Raw genomic sequence first — 23,185 nt, forward strand, 5'->3', positions numbered from 1 at the left:
GTGCATAGGAGCTCAGCTTTGTTGTGTTGGTTGTGGTGCTCGAACACGTGGTGGAGCTATTCTGTGGTAGTTAGACGTGTAGTATTCTGTTTATTTGGACTCTGGAAGGATTTCCTTGTAGGTGTTTGGTCCCAGATGTGTGCTGGTGTGAGGGAGCACCTTGATAAGGACTCAATCTGTACTCTTAGAGGCGCATGCGATGTTCAGTCTGAGACCTCTCTGAAGTTGTGCCTGTGGCAGTTGTGCTCCTGTTACAGAAGCGTGTTATCGTCGGCATATTTAGGATACATTTGACTTTAACATGCAGCTCTCCAGAGCACACGCGCCTGTGGGCCGGAGTGACTTCCTAACAGAGGAGAGGCGTCTGTTGAGTAATACACGGCATGTACCTCCCCTTAACCTATCCCCTTCATACCGTCTTCGCGGCTCTAGCATTGCCGACCCTTGGCCCATTTCTCGAACCCATACACTGGGAGCCTTTGGGCTCCACACTGCCCACAGCTTTGTACTCGTTCGAGCCCTTACTTAACCCTTACGTTTCCGCAATGTCAAATGTGCCCTCTAGGATAGATCTCTCCAGTAACGAGGTGCGACACACGTAAAGGAATTCGTCTTCCAACAAAAAAAACAAGCACGTCTCATTCACTCGCTCCACCCTACAATTTCTATTGCCTCAAAGCAGGCGTGATGCAGGTTTTTCCATGCAGCAACAGTGTCAAGAGTTGCTTTGCTAATGCGTGTTGTCTCTGGCCTGTGGCGGCGGAGTGACTTGCGCAAGCCTCCCTTGTCTTCGGCGGAAGGAACAGGAAGAAAGCCTCTGAACATAATAAAACCCCATTTTACTGCGCTTCATCTGGGCTTATCCTCGTTAAAATGCTTTCGCGTTACACGGGAGCGTATGGTGCTCCAAGGAAGCTGGAACTGTGAGTGTTTAAAGGAATTTGAACTGCAGCAACTCGCTGAACTGCCCAGGGCCACCTGTGAGGGACGGGAGGGACTCTTGACTTGTGGCACAAAACAGGTTTATCCCTTTCAAGCTAATTAGTACTTACCTGACAATGATTCGGACTTCCTGGATAACCAGTTGCAAGAATGCTTCTCGCGTTCGAACTCCTTTTGAACTCTGGTGATCCTCAATTGGGCTATTCGGCTGAAGGTGGTTGAAATGTCCTTCCCACATAAGACAAGATGGTTAATGTACAAGTGAGCCGAGACACATTTAGAGTGGCACCTAACAAATCTTGGGCGTGCGGATTTCCAAAAAACACTTCAACCCCCGAATTGACAACCAGTTAGACAAGAAATTGCACCACAAAGGCGGAATGTCGTAATTTTCTGCTAAGTTACCCTTTTCTAAAGACGAGACCAGACAGTTTTGTGCTTCGTCTGTGTATGAATTGACAATAAACATTATTTTTGACAGTCAGTCGTTTATTCCAATGAGATACTTTTAGCGGTCCCATTTTCTGCCTGATTTGAGCTCTCTAATTCTTGCCTGAACAGTTCTCAAATAGTAAAATACTGTGAAGTTAGCAAAATGCAACGGACACCCTTTTTCTCCCACTGCCCCAGACAGTCAGGCCCTGAGTTAGTAAATCCCCATCCTTTCACACCAAAATGTTTCTTTTGCGTTGTCTGATGCCCTACTGAGAGCTGCCTGCCTCTTTAATTTTCTTTGATCCACTGATCTCTGCCTAAGAAGTGAACGGCTCTGCCAATTTTGTGGCCCTGTTTGTTGGAGTCCAACTCAGTATTTGTCAGTTTATTTTCTTCTCTTGCAAGATTCCAGGTTCATCCTTATGCAGTGATGCAGCTTCATGGACCATGTTTTTCACATTGTTCTCTAAAGGTACAACTCTTGAGAGTTTAGCAAGATGTTTCGGATCCTTGCATCGTAATTTAGGATGGCCTGTCTTGTCAGTCTCGTTGCTTTCCAGTTTTCGGCTTTTAAACTGGCAGTGTTCTGTTTTCAATGTTATGTTGTCAACTAGAGGTGAATTTTTGTTGCTAGATATGTATGGGTGCAGTGGCCTTCGGTGATGTAGCTGGTTTTGAAGACAAAGCAGGCTTGGTGGTGTAGCCAGTTTAATTCTTTCAAGGTGGGAGAGACGTGGTTGAACATTTTTAGCTCTATGAGATGAACTGCAGCGCATACGATGCCTTTCAATGGAGCAAGTATGGTGTTAAGAGATCGTAGAGCAGGGAGTTGCCACTGTCCAGGTATAAAACGTTTCGACTGTTGTGAAGTTGGTTTGAGGGAGGAACGGTTTCCCTTTGAGAGGGGGAGTAGATTCTTTGTTCTCTTGAATTTCTTGACAGTGTGTATTTTGAAGGAGAGGGTGGGGTTGAGATTTTATGGAAGTCTTATGAAAGTTGCCGGGGGCGGGGAGGGTGAAGCCCCAGCAGGTTCATTTTTGAGAGCCAGGTTTACATTTTTCATGCTGTTTATGAACACGAGGAATTCTGTCTTGGGTTGCGTATGCAGCATATGCTGTATAGCAAGTGTAAATTTGATGGATGCTGCTAGTTTTTTTTTTAAAGTGTATAATGTTTTAAAAGGAAGTCCTTCTGCCTTTTAAAGGCACTTTGAGTGGTGCTTTTATTCAGGGAAGTGCACTGTATTTTCTTATCTTATACTGAAAAGAACTCTTATTGGTTCATATAATTTTTGTAATTTTTTTATTTTTATTTGAAAAGCAATAATATATGAATATCTTGTATACTGCAGCGTTGTAGAGCCATTACTTAAAACCACTGACGTATTAGGGATTGGCATGATGCACCTTCCTGTATCAAAGCAGGCTCCCAGGGTTTGCTGGAAATTACGTGCTTTAATGTGATAATTTGCCTAGCCCTCCAAGAGCCTCAGAAAACCTACCATGAAGGAAATGCTGTTTAGTTTATTACGAGCAGCTTGGAACCATAAGCTTTGCCTCTCGCTGTTTCTCGCAATCTTCATAGGTGGAGTGGGTGCAACCGGACTTGGATCCATCGCTTCCTATTCATTACAGATTTGAAATGGTCCTTGATGATGAAGTACAAACCTACTGGGTTACTTCTGGTCTTTTGTAGCAGGGATATACCCTAGCAATGTCTACCAAACGAATCACTTTGGACAGTGTGGGTTAATGTCACAAGGATAGTCTTCCTCAGCAATAGCATAGATACACTTTTAGAAGAACTGGTTGAGTTAGTCTAGAGGTCAGCTGTCTAAAGGGAATTGAACCTTGGTAGAGTGCGTTTTAAGAAATAAGTCAGTAAAAGGTCTTTACCATAATGAAACCTCTGAACTACGAGTCCATTTTTTTCTGCTGCTCTCCAGATAATCTTTGATTTTTATAGAGGAACAATTTATTTAGCTGTGTGATATAGACGTGTCCCCTTGTAGATGGCCATGTGAATACTCCTATCTGTCAGCACGTAAATAGACTTTTTGAGAAGTGCTCATGTAATGCTCCATATTTTGAGAGCAACATTCTGGACCATGACTGTTAAACTTGTGCTCTGCTTAAAAAAAACCAAATGCATTCATTGTTCAGATCCTTTAGGGTGAAGAATGTTTCTCCAGAATGTTCAGAAAGTGTTGAATGTGACAAATATTCAACAGGTGTAGATGCTCTAGTCGCCTAAGGTTTCAAGTTTGTTGGGATTAAATAGACTTATTCATATTTATGGCTTTGAAAATAATTAAAGCGAACACAAAAGTGCTCCGGTCTTTCATGGAAAGTCATTTGAGGTGCAGGAGTTCAGTGACCAGGTAAATGATTCTTGTGTTCCATGGCTGCACTCCAGCACTGGGTGGCTTTGAAGATTGTCCTCTTATGCATCACCTGATGACCTCACCCCTGCCCATGGCTCAGACCTATGATTTTTTTGCTAGTTGTTTATTTTATCAAGCAGTATATAGCCTGAAATAGACCCCCTGTGGTAATAGGGTGCTTCACATAAGGGCAAAATGCATGCAATCATACATTGCAAGTTAAATGCACAACTAAAATAAGAGCGAACAGGACCCTAGAATCAAAATGTACAACTGCTGAAGAAATTCCTATCTTCATATCATCAAAGGGACGGAAAAAGGTATACAACTGAGTATTCTTGGCTAAAGACTACATACGATTCTTAATCCTAGCCTGTTTGTTATATAGATCCCTATGTGAATGGGCCTCATTCATAGATCTGCCATTCTCAAAGCAGATTTTTCATTTATTTCTTGGATTTCATATTATGGGATTGTTCTGATGTTCGGGGAAATAAAGTTCCAGTTCCCAGAGATTCACCTGAAAGACTGCTTAAGCATTCTCGATTTCTGTATTAAAAAAAAAAAAAAAAAGTAAATACTGAAGGAGTCTGCACTGTGTAAATGGCATTGTCCCTTAGAGCTATTTCAGTTTCTATGAAAAGTAAGCTAGCGAGCTTACGTGTAGAGCCTTGTTGGTGATTGGGTCAAGTTTAAAGATACTAAGTGCTTTATTTGGTAGCCAGTTCATAGAAATTTAAACAAGAGCTTTGTAATAAAATGTCCTAGATTCTATGGGTAATATTGCAACTTCATGAAGTTACACTTGGGTTGGGTGTGAGCGGGGGGGGGGGGAGGGGGGAGGGAGTGGTTCGGGGAATATATGAAAACCAACCAGAAGAGTTACCATAGTTTTGCAGCGTGAATCTTTCTGGATTCACTATGCTGTGCATTATTCCGCGATCTTGTGGTTGGGTCCGGATTCGTAGTCTTTTCTTTGTTTTTTTTTTTGTAGCCCAGGTGGGCGTCGACGTCCACCATTTGGTGCACCTCCCGTGACGTCGTCGTGCTTCCTGCGGAAGTCCCACCTTTGGGGCGCCATCTTCAGATTCTTTTTTCCGCCGTTGGGTCTGGATCGTCATCGGGAAGCTCCAGAAATTCACTCGGAGGAAGAAGGAAGAAAAGCGAGTTTCATCGATAGAATCAAGAGAAGACATCAGGAATAGAACAGATTTCATCAGGAGCGCGAAGAAAGAGGACCAGCGAACCTTTTTTCTTCGACAGCCTTGGAGAATGCACGCTCAGAGACCCTGAGCGAAATGGACAAGACGCCATTCAAGTTCTGCCCAAACTGCCACCACAAGTTCGCGCAGAAAGACCAGCATCCGGTCTGCAACCTCTGCCTACCGGTGGATCACCGGAGTATCGACTGCAACGCCTGCTCAGCCTTCGCGCCGAAGACACTCAGAGTGAGAGAGAGGCAGAGAAGAGCCAACGCCAACATGGATGGCAAAGGGAAACCCCCGACACTCTACGAGCTGGGCCTCGACACGGACGACGAGGACAACGTCGCCGAGACAGCCGAAAACTTCACGGTCGTAGAGACCGACAAGAAAAAAGAAGACTAGGTAAGAGAATAGTCGAGCGCAAATCAAGACACCTCGAAAACACGAGGGTGACTCGAGAAAAACTGAGTTAAGGTCCACGAAGGGAGCCCCGGCGCCGAAAACTTCGACGTCCAAAGGGGGAACTTCGGACAAAAGGCCCAGCGGATCCTTACAAAAGGACTCCCTGGGGCAGAAAGACGCCGAAAGGCAAGGGTCGTCGAAATCGTCCCATGAAACTGGCCGATCGACGCAGAAAGAACGTTCGACGTCGACGCAAGTTTCATCGAAGAGACCCGCGGTCGACGCCGAAAGCATCTCCGAAATGGAGAAAAAGAAGAGGCGGCTCGAGGCCGAAATGGAGAACATCCTTCAAAGGAAGAAGGAGTTCGACGCCAGGATGAAGGAATTCAAGATTCCAACGGTTTCATCGGCGGACGTCGTCGAGGTCGAAGGCGAGTTCGACGCCGAAGGGCTGACAAGGGATCTCGAGGAAGAAGAGGAGCCCTATTATGAGGAAGAAGCCGAGGAAGAAGACCAACAGTCGTTCTACGAATCGGCGGCATCTACCAGCAACGACGTCGAATGGCACGATCTCGACACCGAAAACCCGGAGGAGGCCGTGGACACGTACCCCTCGAGGCCTTCGCCACCCGACGACATCGGGGTATACAATATGGTGGTGAAGAGCGCAGCAATGGCCTTCGGCGTCAAACTCGACGAGGAGAGGCCGAAAGCCGATTTTCTCGTCGAAACACTGCTCCCCATCCAGACTAGGAGTCAGTTCCTCCCCATGCTACAAAGCGTGATGAACCAGGGGAGAGAAGCCTTCAAGGAGCCTGCCACCTGCCGGTCGATCACGCCCAGGACAGAGAAGAAATATAAGCACTCCTCCCTGGACCCACCTTACATCAAGGGTAGCGTCACCGCAGACTCCATCATAGCCTCCACGGCCAGGAGAAGGGCCAACGTTCCAGCAACTTCGGGCCCACCTCCGGATAAGGAGAGCAGGAGGATCGACCTCACAGGCAGAAAGGTCGAGAGGAACGCCGCAATGCACTGGCGCATGGCGAATTCGAATGCACTCCTCAATAGACACCAATACCAACACTGGGATGAGATGGGGGAGCTAGTAAAGCACCTCCCCGAAGAATACCGCCAGAGAGCCTCTCACCTGGTGGATGAAGGCAAGAACATCGCCAACTCCTGTATAAAGACGGCGTTGGATGGGGCAGAGACTTCAGCAAGACTCATGGCCATAGGGGTCACAGAGAGGAGGCATGCATGGCTAAGAATCTCGGGATTCAAACCGGAAGTGCAGAACAACATCCTTGGCACCCCCTTCAACGGAGAGACACTGTTCGGAGCAACGGTGGACGAAAAGCTCACCCAGCTCAAGAAGGAAAACGAGACAGCGAGGTCCATGGGGGCCCTACAGCTGAGGGGAATGAGACGAGGAAATCCCTCGAGGAGACCCTACGGTAGGGGTGGAAGCCAACAGGGGACGTCGCACCAGACGTTCCAGCAAGGTCAGCAGGGCGAAGGTCACGGACAAAGTCAGCAGAAGCAAAACTGGCAATATCAACCTCGGGGCCAGTCCTTTCGCGGGAGAGGGAACGGACGTGGCCAAAGGAGGGGAGGGGGCGATCAGCCCTCCTCGAAGTGACTCAGCACGCAAGAAGACGCCTACCCTCGTAAGGTCCCCAAGGGTGAGGCGCAAAAAAGTGTCATCAGGGGGAAGAGAAGATTCAAGAGCCTACGAGCATACGTCACCAGTAGGCGGAAGGCTGAGGTTCTACCTTCAGGAGTGGCGGCGTATAACCACAGACAAGTGGATACGGAACATCGTGCAGTACGGATACTGCGTAGACTTGGAGAAAAGACCTCCAAACAGGAAGCCGAAGGGAAGGCAGAGATCGGCCCAAGAACTGGCAATACTCAGAGAAGAAACGCGGAAACTCCTACAAAAGGGAGCCATAGAGACGGTGCCGTTCAGGGAACGCAACAAAGGGGTCTACTCAAACTACTTCGTGGTGCCGAAGGTAGACGGAGACCTCAGACCCATACTGGACCTCCGTTACCTAAACAAGTTCATCAGAACGCAAAGGTTCAAAATGACTTCACTGCAGGAGGTACTGCCACAGATAAGAGAAGGGGACTTCATGGTCACCGTGGACCTCAAGGATGCCTACCTTCACATCCCAATAAACAGAAGGCACAAGGGCCTTCTAAGATTCAACATCGAACAGGAACACTACCAGTTCACAACCCTGGCCTTCGGATTAAAATCTGCGCCAAGGGTCTTTACGAAATGCCTGTCGGCGGTAGCGGCACACCTACGAAAGCAGGGAATACACGTATACCCCTACTTGGACGACTGGCTGGTCAAGGCAAACTCACGCGAGAAGTGCGAGAGGCACGCAAAACGCGTAACAGACACCCTCACAAATCTGGGATTTTCCATCCACTGGGGAAAATCATCGCTGGAACCGGAACAGGTAAAGATTTTCCTGGGGGCAAAGATCAACTCCCTCAACAGTACAGTAGTGCCCAGCGACAGGAGGACAGATGCTCTACTGAAGGAGACGCAGCTCTACCAGAAGGGGCGAGCTCTGACAGTGAGGGCGGTGAGCAAGATGATGGGGATGATGGCGTCCTGTATCCAGCTGGTGCCGAATGTACGCCTGCACATGAGACCATTCCAGGAATGGCTGCAACAGCAATGGTCACAAGCAAACGGAAGTTGGGAGGATCTAGTGGTTGTTACGCACGCAGTGCAGGAGGAGATAACTTGGTGGAACAGAGACAACATAACAACGGGGAGAAGCCTGACACCACCAAGCCCAACTATGACCATTACCACGGACGCATCGCAGAAGGGATGGGGAGCGCACATGGACAACCTCAGAGTGAGGGGTCTATGGGCTCCAGCAGACGCGGTCCGCCACATCAACTACCTCGAGTTGAAAACGATACTGTTAGCCCTGAAGGCATTCCAGAGGCACCTGTTCGGCCAGAGGGTGTTGGTACAGACAGACAACACCACGGCGATGTTCTACATCAACAAACAAGGGGGGACACAGTCGTTTCCCCTCTCATCCCTAGCTCAGGAGATTTGGAGATGGGCCATACCTCTCAAAATAGATCTACTGGCAATTCACCTACCAGGGAAGGACAATGTGGAGGCAGACTGGCTAAGCAGACAGACCTCAGCATCACACGAGTGGGAGCTCAATGGCCAGGAAACGGAGAAAATCTTCCAGAGATGGGGGACTCCCACAATAGACCTATTTGCAACACTCCACAATGCAAAATGCCGAAGCTTCGCGTCCAGGCAACCAGATCAGCAATCCAAGGGAAATGCCCTATGGATAAGCTGGTGGAGGACATTTGCCTACGCCTTTCCACCGATACCCCTGTTGCACAGAGTGCTCGACAAGTGCAGAACCAGCAACATGACTCTGATCCTGGTGGCTCCACAGTGGGCGAGGCAGACATGGTTCTCACAGATTCAAGAAATGGCGCAAGGCAAACCGTACAGGTTCGAGAGGAGAAAAGACCTGCTCTCAATGCAAAACGGGGAGGTCCTGCACCCAGAGCCAGAGACACTCAACCTAGCAGCATGGCTCCTGAAGACCTAGAGTTCGCACACCTAAGGTTACCTCAGAGCACTATGCGAGTGCTACGGGAGGCAAGGAAACCTACTACAAGAAAGTGCTACAGCGCAAAGTGGAAGAGATTCACGGTGTGGTGCAGGAAAAAGGGCCTGCAAAACAGAATGACAAGAGACTCAACTGTGCTGAGGTACCTCACACACCTTCTAAAGAGTAACCTCTGCTCGAGCTCCCTAAGGGTACACCTAGCAGCGATCGTTGCCTACACCAGAGGTGAGAAGGGTGGAAGCTTCTTCACCTCGCAGGTGGTGAAGAGATTCATGGAGGGAGCCAAAAGAATGGCACCCCCGAAAAGGTTGCCGCCGCCGGCATGGAATTTAAACGTGGTTCTGACGGAGCTCATGAAGGCGCCGTTTGAACCCATTCACAAGGCCACTCTACAAATGTTGACTATGAAAACTGCCTTTCTAGTGGCCATAACCTCACTACGCAGGGTGAGCGAGCTTCAAGCACTAACGCTGCAGGAGCCCTACATTCAAATTCACAAAGACAGGGTAGTCCTGAGGACGGACCCACACTTCATGCCCAAGGTAGTGTCGGCGTTCCACATGAATCAGAGTATCCAGATACCGAGTTTCTTCCAAAACCCGACTACAAACGCAGAAAAGGCCCTGCACACCCTCGATGCCAGGAGAGCGGTGATGCACTACATTGAAAGAACCAAGGAACTCAGGAAGTCGAAGCAGCTGTTTGTGTCCTTTGCTACTAGCTTCATGGGTAGACCAGTCACCAAGGGCACCATCGCTAGGTGGATTGCCCTCACTATTCAATTCTGTCACAAACAGGCTGGACAGGAGCTAACGGAGGGGCCCCAAGCTCACTCCACAAGGAAGAAGGGGGCCACAGTTGCCTTCCTGGCAAACACGCCCATCCAAGACATTTGTCTCGCAGCAACTTGGGCATCTGTGCACACGTTCACAAAGCACTACTGCGTGGACATTCAAATGAATAAGGAAGCACAGGTCGGACAGAAGGTGCTACAACACATTTTCAACGACCAGCGATCATCTTCCACCCAGCCACCACAAAAATAGGAAAACCGCTACAAAATCTATGCACAGCATAGTGAATCCAGAAAGATTCACGCTGCAAAACGAAAAGTTTCTTACCTGTCGGTGTAGTTTTGCAGCTTGAAGATCTTTCTGGATTCACTAGCGAACCCACCCACCTCCGCCAGGAAGATGAGGCTGGAGGAAGAGGGGGTGAAATGGATAGGATCAAAGAAGTGGAAACGTACAGAAATATGGACAAAAGGATTAATCAATCGCCTAGGGTTAAAAAAAAAAAAAAAAGAAAAAGGGAAAAAAGAACCCGAAGATGGCGCCCCAAAGGTGGGACTTCCGCAGGAAGCACGACGACGTCACGGGAGGTGCACCAAATGGACGTCGACGCCCACCTGGGCTACAAAAAAAAAAAAAAAAAACAAAGAAAAGACTACGAATCCGGACCCAACCACAAGATCACGGAATAATGCACAGCATAGTGAATCCAGAAAGATCTTCAAGCTGCAAAACTACACCGACAGGTAAGAAACTTTTCGTTCTGCCTCAGTAGCACCACAATTTGAATATTGTTTTTGAAAATTTGAAATACTCTTCTCGTATTAAAGGTTTAAACCTTCTAAAAAGTTGTGGTTGAGCCTCCTTCACAGTAGCATTAATATGATCTTGGATTTCAAGTTCTTGTCCATGAAAAACTCCTTGGCACGATCTACAGTTGTAGGCTGCCCACTAAACACCAAGCTTGAGTCCAGCCATGTTTTAAATGGGAAAAGGATCAATGGGGCAAAGGATAGGACATTCATTGACTCAGAGGAATTCTGTTATTGAATTGAGTTTTAGGTCGTGAGATATTCTCCACAACTGTGTCAAGTAACACCCGAGCTGCTCCGGAAACATTTTCAGTTAGAGGTAATTCTCAGATATATCTGGGGGTCATCGGCATAAAATTGAAATTGAGGTAGAGAGTTTCTTAAGGGAGGAGGCAAGGAGTTCCATGCGTACATTATACAAAGTCTGGGAAAGATCGTTAACCTACGGAACACCTTGAATTAGTGTTGACTGTCTGGATAGAGCGTTTGTCAGTTCAACATCTTGACAGCAGTTTTCCAAGTAAGAGAAAATCCAGATTAAAACGGTACAATCGCAACTCAACCAGTCCCAGAATCTTCTGAAATGTTGAGTGATTCACTGTGTCAAACGCATAGGACTGGTCAAGGAGGACAAGGAGTAGGGCGTCACGTTGATGAATTATTGCAAGGGAATTTTCAGTACATTTGAGAATTATTGTCTGGTCTGAAGTCAGATTGCAGCTCGTCAAAAAGAATATTTTCCGTCATTAAGTATTTCATTGGAGTTTCTTCCTAGTTCTCCAGAACCTTTGTAGAAAATTGGAGACTGGGCAGAAATTGTTCTTATCCCGTCTGTCGTGTTATTCTTTTTTCAATAAAAGAAGATATATGGACACTTTATACAGTCTGTCTAAGGATAGGGAAGTGCTGATTTGCAGCATAACTCTTCTGGATTCACATGTTGCCCATTATTCCCTCATCTAGTGGGTGGGTCTGGAACTGCCTCCCCTCTCCTTTTTGTGTTCCCGCTAGAGCTACCGGCCAGGAGACCGCACTGAATACCATATGTCAGAGTTGATCCTTTATCAAGATTGGATGGCTTCTGTGATTATCTAATTTGCCTTGCTCTTATTTGTTGATTTCTTTTCTTTTTATGTTTAACCCATGCACAGGAGTTTTTTGGTTTCACCTTTGGGAGTGTCACAATTCTCTCTGCTCCAAATGCAGCCTTGCAAACTGAGTCGACAATTAAACACCAGTTTGCTATTGTTTACTGCCACCTACTGATCACAAAAAAACTGTAGGAGAAATGAGGAAGATAAAACCTTGATCTTGACAGACTACTCATTATAAACAAGCATTGGTAACACCAGTTGTTTTGTTTGTATGTAAACCGTAATTGAGACTGATTGGCATTGCCAATGCTTCTTTCTTTTTAGCATTGACAGTAAGATTGGCAATGTCTATCCCATGATGTTGAATGAGTGTACAATACCCCAGTGCATGGTTGCAGACTTAACATTCGTTTTTCTGCCAGTGGGTTTGGAAGCAAGGTCAAAAGTTCCTGGTCGAAGATAGTCATCCAAGAAGCAAGATGTGGTGAAACTGGGATTTAAGCACCAAACTGGTGAGACCATTGGTGAAGCAACGGACATCGGGGGGAGAAATGGAAAACACTGAAAAGATGCAGCAGAGACCAGTGTTTTTAATTTGGACTTCGACCATGTGGGTCTGATAATGCATAGGTGGAGGAGGGCGGGCTTAGGGGCAGTTATCCCAAGCCCTCCTCTAAATCCACCGTTTAGATTCTAAGTTGGCACAGAAAGGGAAACACAAGGTTTGTAACATGTGCTTACCCAAAGTTGGAGCTGTACAAGGCATGTGTAGCGGTGTAGAGGTGGACACACTGTCATTACCCAATCAGAACAAGTGTCCCTTAAGGATCCGTGGCTATCGAAGATGTCCTCAGAGGTAGCTCAGGGGGAATGGGGGGGGGGGGGCTGTGCCAAAGATACAGCATCAATCGATTTGACGAATGAAGATTTACCGCAAAAAACACTAAAAGCACTGGTGCTGATGCTGAAGAAGTGTATTCCAGAGTCATGGGGCTGCTTTGAGCGGCGATTTCTGACTCTAGGACCCTGAAATGAATCTCAACGCAAATACATTAGACGGGTGGAATGACACCTTTAAATAAAGAGTACCATAAGCGAAGTCAAAAGACAATTGTGCAGACAAACTTTCTCACCCTGTTTCCTTTCCAAAAGGGGATTGAGAACAGAGGAAGGAGAAAGGCCAGAATGGGAAAGAGTATTTGATTCCACAGAGAGAGACTGGATCAATGGTCGACTCCACACAACCAGCAATTGACCTCATATAGAAAAAATGCAGGCTCAAAGCCAAAATGGAAGTTTTAATGCGAAAGGCAAAAGTAATTTGATTAACCACTAGTTGGTTAGCCTTCCCTTAAGGCAGGAGAGGGCAAAACAAGTGTAGAAGCCTCCATAGAGGTATAACCCCCCGACTAAAAACTGCAGGGGAAAAACAAGTGGATTTATGAGGAACCTGTGATTGAGAGAACATTGCAGTGAGAGGAGGTTTTATGGCTGGACCTGGAGGCTGAATTCCCAGAAGTGGAGCTTCACTTATTTCGGTCGAGACTATCAGTCCCAGATGACTTTGAAGGGTTTTCAGTCCTCTACTTTGTACAGGACTGTCATTGCAGAAGATTTGATTTCAACCCATGTTAATTGGTATCACTGCAAAAAAACAAAAAAAAAGCATTCAAAACCAGGTTTTCTTTGAGTGACTCAAAGTTTATTGCATCCTTTTAGCCGGGACTTCTTCTGCATCAAGAGAAGCCCACCAGCTGACTAAAGTTAGTATCTTGGGCTAGGAAGATGGTGACTTCCTCCAGGGTCTAGGACCCACCCCCAGGTAAACAAAAGGAGAGACTAGAAGCTGTGGGTAGGAAAATAGAAAGATCAGCTGCCACTCATTGTGAATGCAAATTCTCTGCGTGATAGATATGGACACCAACAATTGGCAGAAATGGAGCCATCTTGCAATCTCTGGACGAACAATATGAAAAAAGAGCAAAGGTTGTCATACAAGAAGGGAAAACTATTTAACAAAGTAATGGAGACGATTCACAATCTAGCATTCTCTTTGAATATGGAGAAATTGGCACACCTTCCCATGCAGATTAGGTCTTCCTTGGGGGCTGAGTTGGACTAGAACAGGGCAAAGGCATACCCTGTGCAAAAAAGAATGATGGCCCTGATACAGCAGGTTAGCCTTTTCCTGAAGTGAACCGTCAGAGTGAGAACGGTGATGCATTTACTAGGTATGATGTCTTCATACATTGCATAAATTCCTTTTATCAAACTTAATATGAGATCCATCCGAGAGTGGCTGTTGAGCAAGTGGTCACAGTTGACAGGAGATTAGGAGGATCTAGTGGTTGTCACAATAACATTGTACAGGGAGTTACTGTGCTGGGCAGCTGCAAAACATTAGAGTAGGCAGACCATTCATACAACCATCCACCTCCTCACTGTTTGGAAGAGTCTGTGTGATCCTACCAGGCATGCATTACATACAGGATGGGCCACGTCCATGAGGAACCCGAGGATCAAAGGTCGCTGGAGCACTCGAGCGGCAGTAAAACACATAACTGTGTTGGAATTGAAGACCATCGTCTTGGCAGTAAAGGCATTACAAGTTCAGTGTAAGTAAGTGCATATTCAAACTGACTATACAACAATGATGTATCTAAGCAAGCAGGGAAGATGAAGAATTGAAAGATCACTATTAATGACACACCTGACAGAACAAAAAAATAAAGAGACGGATTAAGCGGGCAAGAAGGGATCTTGGGCAAGTGGAAAATAAATCTAGACCTGGTCTTTCAAACCTGGGAAGGCCACACATTAAATCTCTTCCCAACTCGTGCATACACAAAATGGCAAAACTGTTTCCAGGTATTCTCATTACCTTTTTAAATGGAATGTCCTCATTTGAATGGTCCGGCATAGCTGCATGCACCTTTCCATCGATTTCTCCCCCCCCATACCAGTGGTGATGAGTGCAAACATGGCAATGATACTGATACCCCCCACAGTGGGCCACACAAACATGGTACTCTAATCAGTTGGCCATACGGTATACTTAGGTTTGTACATGGTGTCAAAACAACCAAAAGGATTCCTTGACCCCAGATCTGTTTAGATTATTCTCTAGTAGGCTTTCTCTTCCACCAGGTTTACCTACCTTGCTCTTGCCTCAAGATTGATTCGAAACTCCTTCCAATTCAGACAAACAAATTAAAAGTAGTGAGGGTAAGTTAGAACTACAACAACCGGGCACGTCTCACCTAAAGTTCCTGGATCTTCTGTTGCCCCATGAATTCAGGCCCCTCAATCATCCTCTTTGGGTATGAACTTGACTAGCCTCTAGTCTTGGGGTAGAGAAGCCTGAAGATGCGCGGATTTAACATATTGTATAAGCTAGCCCCTTGGCCATGCCTCTGATATTTTTGTCTTTTCTCAGATTCTGCCGTTATTAGACATGGGGTTAAAAAAAAGCTTGATCCAAGGAGAAATGTATACTTTGGAAGAGCTGCCTCATTCTGTTTCTACAGTGTTCAAAACGCACGACTTTGGGTCCTCAAAAACCCTCCCCACCCCTTACAAGCGCAGGACCAGTCTACCTCGACGACCAACTCCAACTCCACCAACTTTCCAGCCGACTACGCTCTACTTCTATGTCCCTCATCTGAATCCCCTCATCCACAGAACATGTAACAAACTCCCTCTACATATTGGTACCGCCACTCCACACCTCACTTTCCGCAAAAAGCTGAAGACTTGGATGCTCCACTTGGAGCACCTCCAGACCTACATTCCTGCTCAGGTGCCTAGATAACCATATGGGTGGTAAGCTGTGCCATGCAAATCTACATAATCTAACACACTGACCCTGTTTTGGGGGTATTGGTGGTGGCCGCAGCTAGCGGTTAGGTTGCTGTGAAACAAGTTATGGTCTGGGTTTTAACAGGACCGCTGTCCAAGTGACCGATTTCTAACCATATACATAATGGGTTTTTAATAGTGACTCCACTGACTTTCTTCAACCAGCCTTTCAGCCATTGTTTTTATTAAGGTTGTTGTTTAATGCAAAATCGCATAAAAACAACAATTACAACATGAAGACATTGCACGGTATCGTGTAATATGGGTATCACTCTGATTATTGTGTAAGGTCATCATCCAGCACACTGCTAACCTTCTGCATGCAGTATACCAATTTTTCACTATTTCTCAGTCAACTGTCGTGATTGTGACGATCAGGAGGCAAGGGTTGAGGGGCTTTCAGTAGTACATAGTTGAGTCCGAAACGGGACCCAAGTGTCCAGGGGTCAAGCTGAGGGGTGGAGAGTCACAGTATATGGTTCTGTCATGTCCTGGCAGTACGCTGCATCTCAAAGCTATTGCCTTGTCTGTGGCACCCTCCGTTGCATCCATAACAGGGCCACACGTCTCTTAACCAAACCTAATAAGATGTTGGCAAGTTGGTGCCACGCCGGGTGAATAATAGAGCCACCCGGGGCAAAGGGTCGATGGAGGCATCCAGTTTAGTTGCCACACGGTACTCCGTGCCCTTATATTCTGTATTCCGCCAGTTTTGGGCCCTTGTATTTTGTATTCCTGCCTGTCCTGCTCCCCCCCCGCCCCCCCCTTCCCGCCGCTGCGTCCCTACCCCCCTGCTCGCCCATTCGTCCCGCTCCCGCCTGCCAGCTGCTCCTCCCTCCCACCTCCCCTTCTTATGGCAGCTGCTGCGCGGTGAGGAGAGCGACCCGTGACCCTGTTCCAAGCAGGTCGCTCTCCACGCTGCACAGCACCACCTGTGTGCCTGTGTCCCTACTGCTGATCGCTGCTGCTGCCGCAAGTTCGAGGCCCACCTGCGCCTCATCCCTGGTGGCCCAGTGGTGAGCCGTGAGTCCCCTGAGCCCCCCCCCCCTCCTCCCTCCCCGCTCGCCCATTCGTCCAGCCTCCCAGCTGCTCCTCCCTTCCACCTCCCTTTCTTATGGCGGCCGCTATGCGGCCACGTGTGCCCCAAAGGTAAGCCCGTCTGCGCCTGGACCGCGCCCAGTGCCTGGCCCCCGCAAACACCCCGACACCGCTACGACGCCAGCACCCTGCGCGCACTGAACGTTGGCCGATCACACACCTGCATCCAGGCCACCCCGAAGTGCACCCAAGGACCCTTCTCCTGCCAGAACTGCAGCTACACCAGCCTCCAAACCACCACCACCACCACGTCCACCGGGGTAGGACGCAAGAACCTCCGATGCATTCTACTTAACACCCGCTCCGCCCGCAAACATGCCATCGAACTCTGGGACCTACTCAACTCGTCCGCCCCAGACGTCGCCTTCCTGCCAGAGACCTGGATGAACGCCTCCTCGGCACCTGACATCGCCATAGCCATCCCTGACTGCTACAAGACCACCCGCAGGGACCGCACCAACAGTATAGAAGGAGGAATCGCCATCGTCCACAGAAACGCCCTCACAATCTCAACCAGCACCGACGACATCCCTCAGCGCCGCCGAACACCTGCACTTCCAGATCCTCACGACCCCAACACCACCCTCAGAGGAACCCTCTTCTACAGAACACCCGGCCGCAGTTCAGTGACTCCATCGCCGACTTCGGCAGCACGCACGCCCTTGCATCCACGGACTATATCCTCCTCGGAGACCTGAACTTCCACCTCGAACACCGACAGCAACTCCACCACCCTGCTCGACAACTTCGGACTCAAACAACTTGTCACGACTCCCACCCACGCTCGACCCCCATCTTCTCCGCCAGCAACCACGTCACCGACAGCCACACCACTGGACCGACCATCGCTGCGTCCACTTCACCTTCGAGAAACCTACCACCGTACACAACGGGCCCCCCGCCGCAGCTGCAGCAAAGTCACTGAAGACCAGCTAGTCACCACCCTCGCCCAAAACCCACCAACGGACATTACCGACACCGACTCCCCTGCCCGCAACCTCAGGCAATGGATCGACTACAGTGCCGAAACCCTTGAACAGATGCACCGACAGAAAAGCCATCAGTTTCACCTCCAGGCATCCAAGCAGGCCTGCTGTAGGCTCGAAGAAGTGTCACCCCGAACTGGCACCGGACAGCAACACAGCCTACAAGAGTGCCATCCGCAGACACCACCAACTCATCCGTACCACCAAAAGGACCTCCTTCAAAGAGCGCATCGACAACTCCTCGCACAACAGCAAAGAGCTCATCAACCTCCTGAAGGAACTCTCCAACCCCAGCTCCAACTCCAACGCCATCCCGCCATCACAAGACCTCTGCGACTTCATAGCCACCTTCTTCCATCGCATGATCGCAGACATCCACGACAGCTTCAACAACCAGGCCCCCCCGACAGACACCGACACCTCAGACTCACCGCCCCCCAGCCACATCAACCCCCAGCTTTCCTGGACCCATGTCAACGACGACGACAACATCAAAATCATGAACACATCCACTCCGGCTCACCATCCGACCCCTGCACGCACCACATATTCAGCAAAGCAAGCTCCACCATCGCACCATATCTCCGCAAGATCATCAACAGCTCCTTCGAGATCGCCACCTTCCCAAAAAGCTGGAGGCACGCAGAGATCAACTCCTTACTCAAGAAACCCAAGGCAGACCCCAAGGACCTCAAGAACTTCCAGCCTATCTCCCTACTCCCGTTCCCACGAAAGTAATCGAGAAGATTGTCAACAGGCAACTGACCTCCTTCCTCGAAGAGAACATCCTGGACCCGTCCCAATCTGGATTCCGCAGCAACCACAGCACCGAAACAGCCCTCATCGCCATGCTGGACAACGGAGAAACCGCGGCCCTCATCCTTCTGGACCTTTTGGCTGCCTTCAACACAGTCTGCCACCACACCCTCCGCACATGCCTCCACAACGCTGGGATCCGCGACAAAGCCCTGGACTGGACCACCTCCTTCCTCACCGGCAGAGCCTAGAGTGTCTGCCTCCCCCTTTCCGTTCTAAAGACACCAAGATCATCTGTGGCGTACCCCAAGGATCGTCCCTCAGCCTGACACTCTTCAACGTCTACATGGCACTGCTCGTCAACATCGTCCGATCGCACGACCTCAACATCCTCTCATGCGCCGACGACACCCAGCTGATTCTCTTCCTCACCAAGGCCACCACCAAATCCAACCTCCACGAAGGAATGAAGGCCATCGCCAAATTGATGTTGAACAGCCACCTGAAACTGAACTCTGACAAGACCGAGGTCCTCATCATCGGATCCACACCCTCCGCCTGGGGCGACTCATGGTGGCCGGCCGCACTGGGAGCTGCACTGGCCACGTACGCAACCTGGGGGTCATCCTGGACTCGGCGTTGTCAATGACCCAGCAAGTAAACGCCATCTCCTCCTGCTTAAACACCCTCCGCAAAATCTACAGATGGATCCCCACCGGAACCAGAAGGACGGTCACCCAGACCCTCGTCAGCAGCAGGGTAGACTACGGCAACGCTCTCTACGCAGGAACCTCAGCCAAACTCCAGAAACGACTAAAACGCATACAGAACGACTCTGCCCACCTCATCCTCGACATGCCCCGCCACAGCCACATCACAGCCCACCCGAGAGACCTGCACTGTCTCCCCGCCAACAAGAGGATCCCCTTCAAGCTCCTCACCCACGCTCACAAAGCACTCCACAACACCGGACCAGCGTACCTCAACGAACGACTCACCTTCTACACCCCGAACCGCCAGCTTTGCTCCACTGACCTCGCCCTCACCACAGTCTCCCGCATCCGACGAGTGACCGCTGGCGGCAGATCATTCTCCCACCTCGCCGCAAAAACCTGGAATTCCCTCCCCATCCGCCTGTGACAGACCCAGGACCTGCTGGCCTTCAGGAGACTCCTCCAGCCCTGGCTGTTCGAGCAGTAGCAGCACCCAAATTCCCCCCCCGCGCTTTGTGACCCTCACGGGTGAGTAGTGCGCTCTACAAGTGAACTGATTGATTGTTATACGTATGGATGTTTGTGTGGATCTTTATATATGACTATATAGATACACAGACCGATTAAAACATTTTAAACACTCGCACTCTTTACGACTGACCTTTTCAGGTGGCCCCACCAGTTTTATTAGTGGCCCACTCACTACTAGACACGCCACTGCGAGTGGAGCATGCTATTGGCTGTTTAGCTGCCTCATTCCGACTCATCTCGATGCTTGTATTGCACTACACGAGACACTACTGGACCTCTGCCTGCTCCTGCTGGCTGCCTTCTGTGTCTTACTCTCATGTGCTATCGATTAGCCCCATTAAACCGAGACCTGTTGGCTTTGCCAACCCTTGTGTTGTAGTTGCTAGCTCGGTAAGCTTCCTCTTCACTGTGGGAAGAGGGATCCATTTGTATTTGACCCAATTTTTCTCGTTTTCTGCCGGCGGTTTGTGGCTTCTTTGCCTATTCGGCGCCGTCACGCTAGCTGGGAGAAGGCCCATGTCCTGTTTGCACAGCATCCAGCTCTGTTTGAGAACAAAAAAGTCTATGTCCATATTGATTTTGCTCTTGTGGCTGGTGGTGCGCAGGGCCCATGCTGATCTCAATGTCCCCGCCGGCTGCTGTGGTCTTGTCACTTGACAAGTGTTTAGAATATATCCCGGATAACTGGAAGTGAAGACCTGGAGAGCCACCAGGATGCATCGTTTGCCTGCAGCGCGCCCCTGCTGATGCTTGTTTGTACAAGCACTTGCAGATGGGAACCTACTGCGCTCAAAGCTGTTTATAAAAGTAAATATGCTGTACAGTACAGCTCAACAAAATGGTATTTTAGGGTATGGTTTTCCGAAATCGCGGGTATTTCTGTTTGTCGGTGCGAGGGGTTTGTACGTGTGCTAGGGTTATAAATCCACATGCTGTGCATCAGTGGGAGAGGTGTGGCGCTGCGGCCAGGGCGACTGACTCCGGAATCTGGGGATCACGGTTCTATTCCCGGCGCCGGCGGCAGACTAGCCCAGCACCATGTGACTCTGGGCAATAGCTTGCTTAATCTTCCCCACGGCGCCTACCCTTACGGGTGATTGTTCGTGCTTTTCAAGTCTGGATTATTATTATTATGCCCCCATCTAGTGGTTAAATGGGTTACTGCACTCGAACGGCTTCTTTCTATGAACATCCCCGGTGCGTGTTGGCTTGAGGGCATGTCTGGAACAAGCATTTAAAATGCAATATGTCTCGCCTTTTATTAAGTTAAAGCCATTTGCTTTGCTATACAATACCATTAGCAAAGCAAATGGCTTTAACTTCATAAAAGGCGAGACCTATTGCATTTTCAATGCTTGTTTTTTAAAGCACTCGAAACGGACCTGCACAAAATGCACCATCCTTTACAAATGTTCACTTCGGAAAGTTTATTAATTTTAAAATCTCGAAGTTCTCACCACAAAGGGCTCTGACTTCACGCCTCAAACCAGTCAAGAGAAGACATTGGACAAAAAATATTTTTAAAAAAATGCAACTGTCATGTTCTTTCACCAAAATATTATCGAAGCTGGTGTAGTTTTATAAGAACTGTATATACATACAAATGAAATCGTGTCAAAGTCATTTTAATCTAAAAAGAAAAGTAAAAATAAAGTGCTTGAAACTGTTTTCGCAGTTTTGACACCAGGTTCTGAATACTGTAAGCGTAAAAATATAATATTCATTGAAGTTCTACTAGGAAGCCAGTGTTTTCTTACAGCACCAGAGGTGGGGTATGTCTACCTCTTAGCATACAGGACACATGTTTGTGGACATTGAATTCAGCTTTGCAGGGTTACAGCAGCAAAATATAACATAAACACAATATGTGCATTTGTAAAGCGCATGATCACTGCAAAGGGTATCTTGGCACTGAATAACAGAGGTTTATTGTTACCCAACTCAATGGTATTCATTTTATCGACCTCAGAAGGATGGAAGGAGTGGACCTACCAGGATTTGAAGCCAGTCAAACACATGCTCCAACAGTGGACGCATTAGTGCACTAAGCCACCAGACCCGGCTTTTGACTGTGTTCGGTCGGTCTCAAAGCACACCCGAGGCTATCAGAGAGATTAAATGTCGCTGTAGATTAAATTACTTAAATGCTCTGCTTTGTTCTTTTATTTCTGTCTGGGAATAAAGTAACAAATTTCTCACCGATTTAGGCCGCAATCTCACTTTTAGGAACACCGAGAAAGAGCAAGTAGACCTCATTTAAAATATAGATTTTAGGTTCAAGATTATATAAAGCTGGGTCTTTTACTCTGTAGTCAAACCAGGGTACTGTTTTTGCTCTCAAGACGTGCCTGTTTCTCAAGGTATTCAAACAATACACGAAAAATAAAATATGTCTGTGAAATATGACTAGGGCCAAATCATCTCTAATTGATGGTGAGTAAAAACACAGAAATGGCAAACGGGCATACATCGTAATGTGCAGCAGGACACAGTCGTCGATTGCGAATACATTCATATTTGAGTTCCCATCAATAAACTGAAACGTCTGTAGGAGTTCCCAATTTCTGGCAACTCATGGAACGAGTGTAAATTGAGACATAAAGTGATTTGCCCAGGATCACACAAGTTAGGATTCGAACCAACGTCTACCGACTCAAAGGCTGCAAATTTGATCAGTTATGATCATGTATAAAGGAGCTACCCCATGTCTTTGAAAAAGAGACATCGCAGAAAAAGCAAGACAGAAACACAGACTATGCACCGGAGACAAATACGTGTAACCCCGTGATTTATGGCGAAAACTGTCCTAAATCTTTATCACATTTAGGGTCATTTAACTTTTTCAGACAGATGATGCATTGAGAGGAATTGGAGAGGTCTCGCTGTCAATGCAGCTTCTTGGCACCGAGACGCCTTCTGCAGCCCTCTGGATGCTTGAGACAGCCAAAGCTCGCCTGCTTCCCACTGTCTGTGGAATGTCGGGTGGGGGGGCGGCCCTGTATGCCTATGAAACACCTTTAACAGCGCACCCGCAGCTCATAAAATGCCCCTTCTTAAAGCAGCATGCCACCTTTTAAAAGTATGCGGGTACAAGGTATGCACACCACATCAGTCGGGGCTTTGATTCCGGGGTCACACCCGAGTTGCAGCAGATTTCACAATGTGTTCACTCCCCCACCAGGGAGCTCAGTCTGAGGATGGATTAAGGAGATAGCCCCTCTCCCAACGGTGATCCCACACATAAGGGTGCAAAGAAGAAAGGAACCTTCTGGAATGCTAGGCATCTGAGTCCTGCTTGACCCATTGACCCAAAATTTTAGTCAGATGAGAAAAGGTGCCATATTTCGTCATTCTGGTGAGCAAGGCTAAAAGCCACGTTTAAAGCCATTTCTCTAGAAAATTATCAGCACGGCCAGGGGAAAAGTTGTTGCGAAGGAGTCCCAATGGCCCATACAGGGATTTATCACATAGCCCACAGTCCTGTTTTATTTTGGGAGAACCTAGTGGCAAAACGAACAACGGCCACATAACGTCATTTTTC

The 23,185-nt window shown here is 48.2% G+C and overlaps 1 protein-coding gene across 6 annotated transcripts in view; it reads left to right on the top strand.

Moving 5' to 3' along the window:
• The window catches only part of ADK (adenosine kinase), a 615,496-nt gene that overhangs the window by 241,982 nt on the left and 350,329 nt on the right, over positions 1–23,185 (top strand). The gene's annotated exons all lie outside the window — the stretch shown is intronic.

The sequence above is a fragment of the Triturus cristatus genome, chromosome 1_2 (genome assembly GCF_964204655.1).
Source record: "Triturus cristatus chromosome 1_2, aTriCri1.1, whole genome shotgun sequence".
Lineage (NCBI taxonomy): Eukaryota > Metazoa > Chordata > Amphibia > Caudata > Salamandridae > Triturus > Triturus cristatus.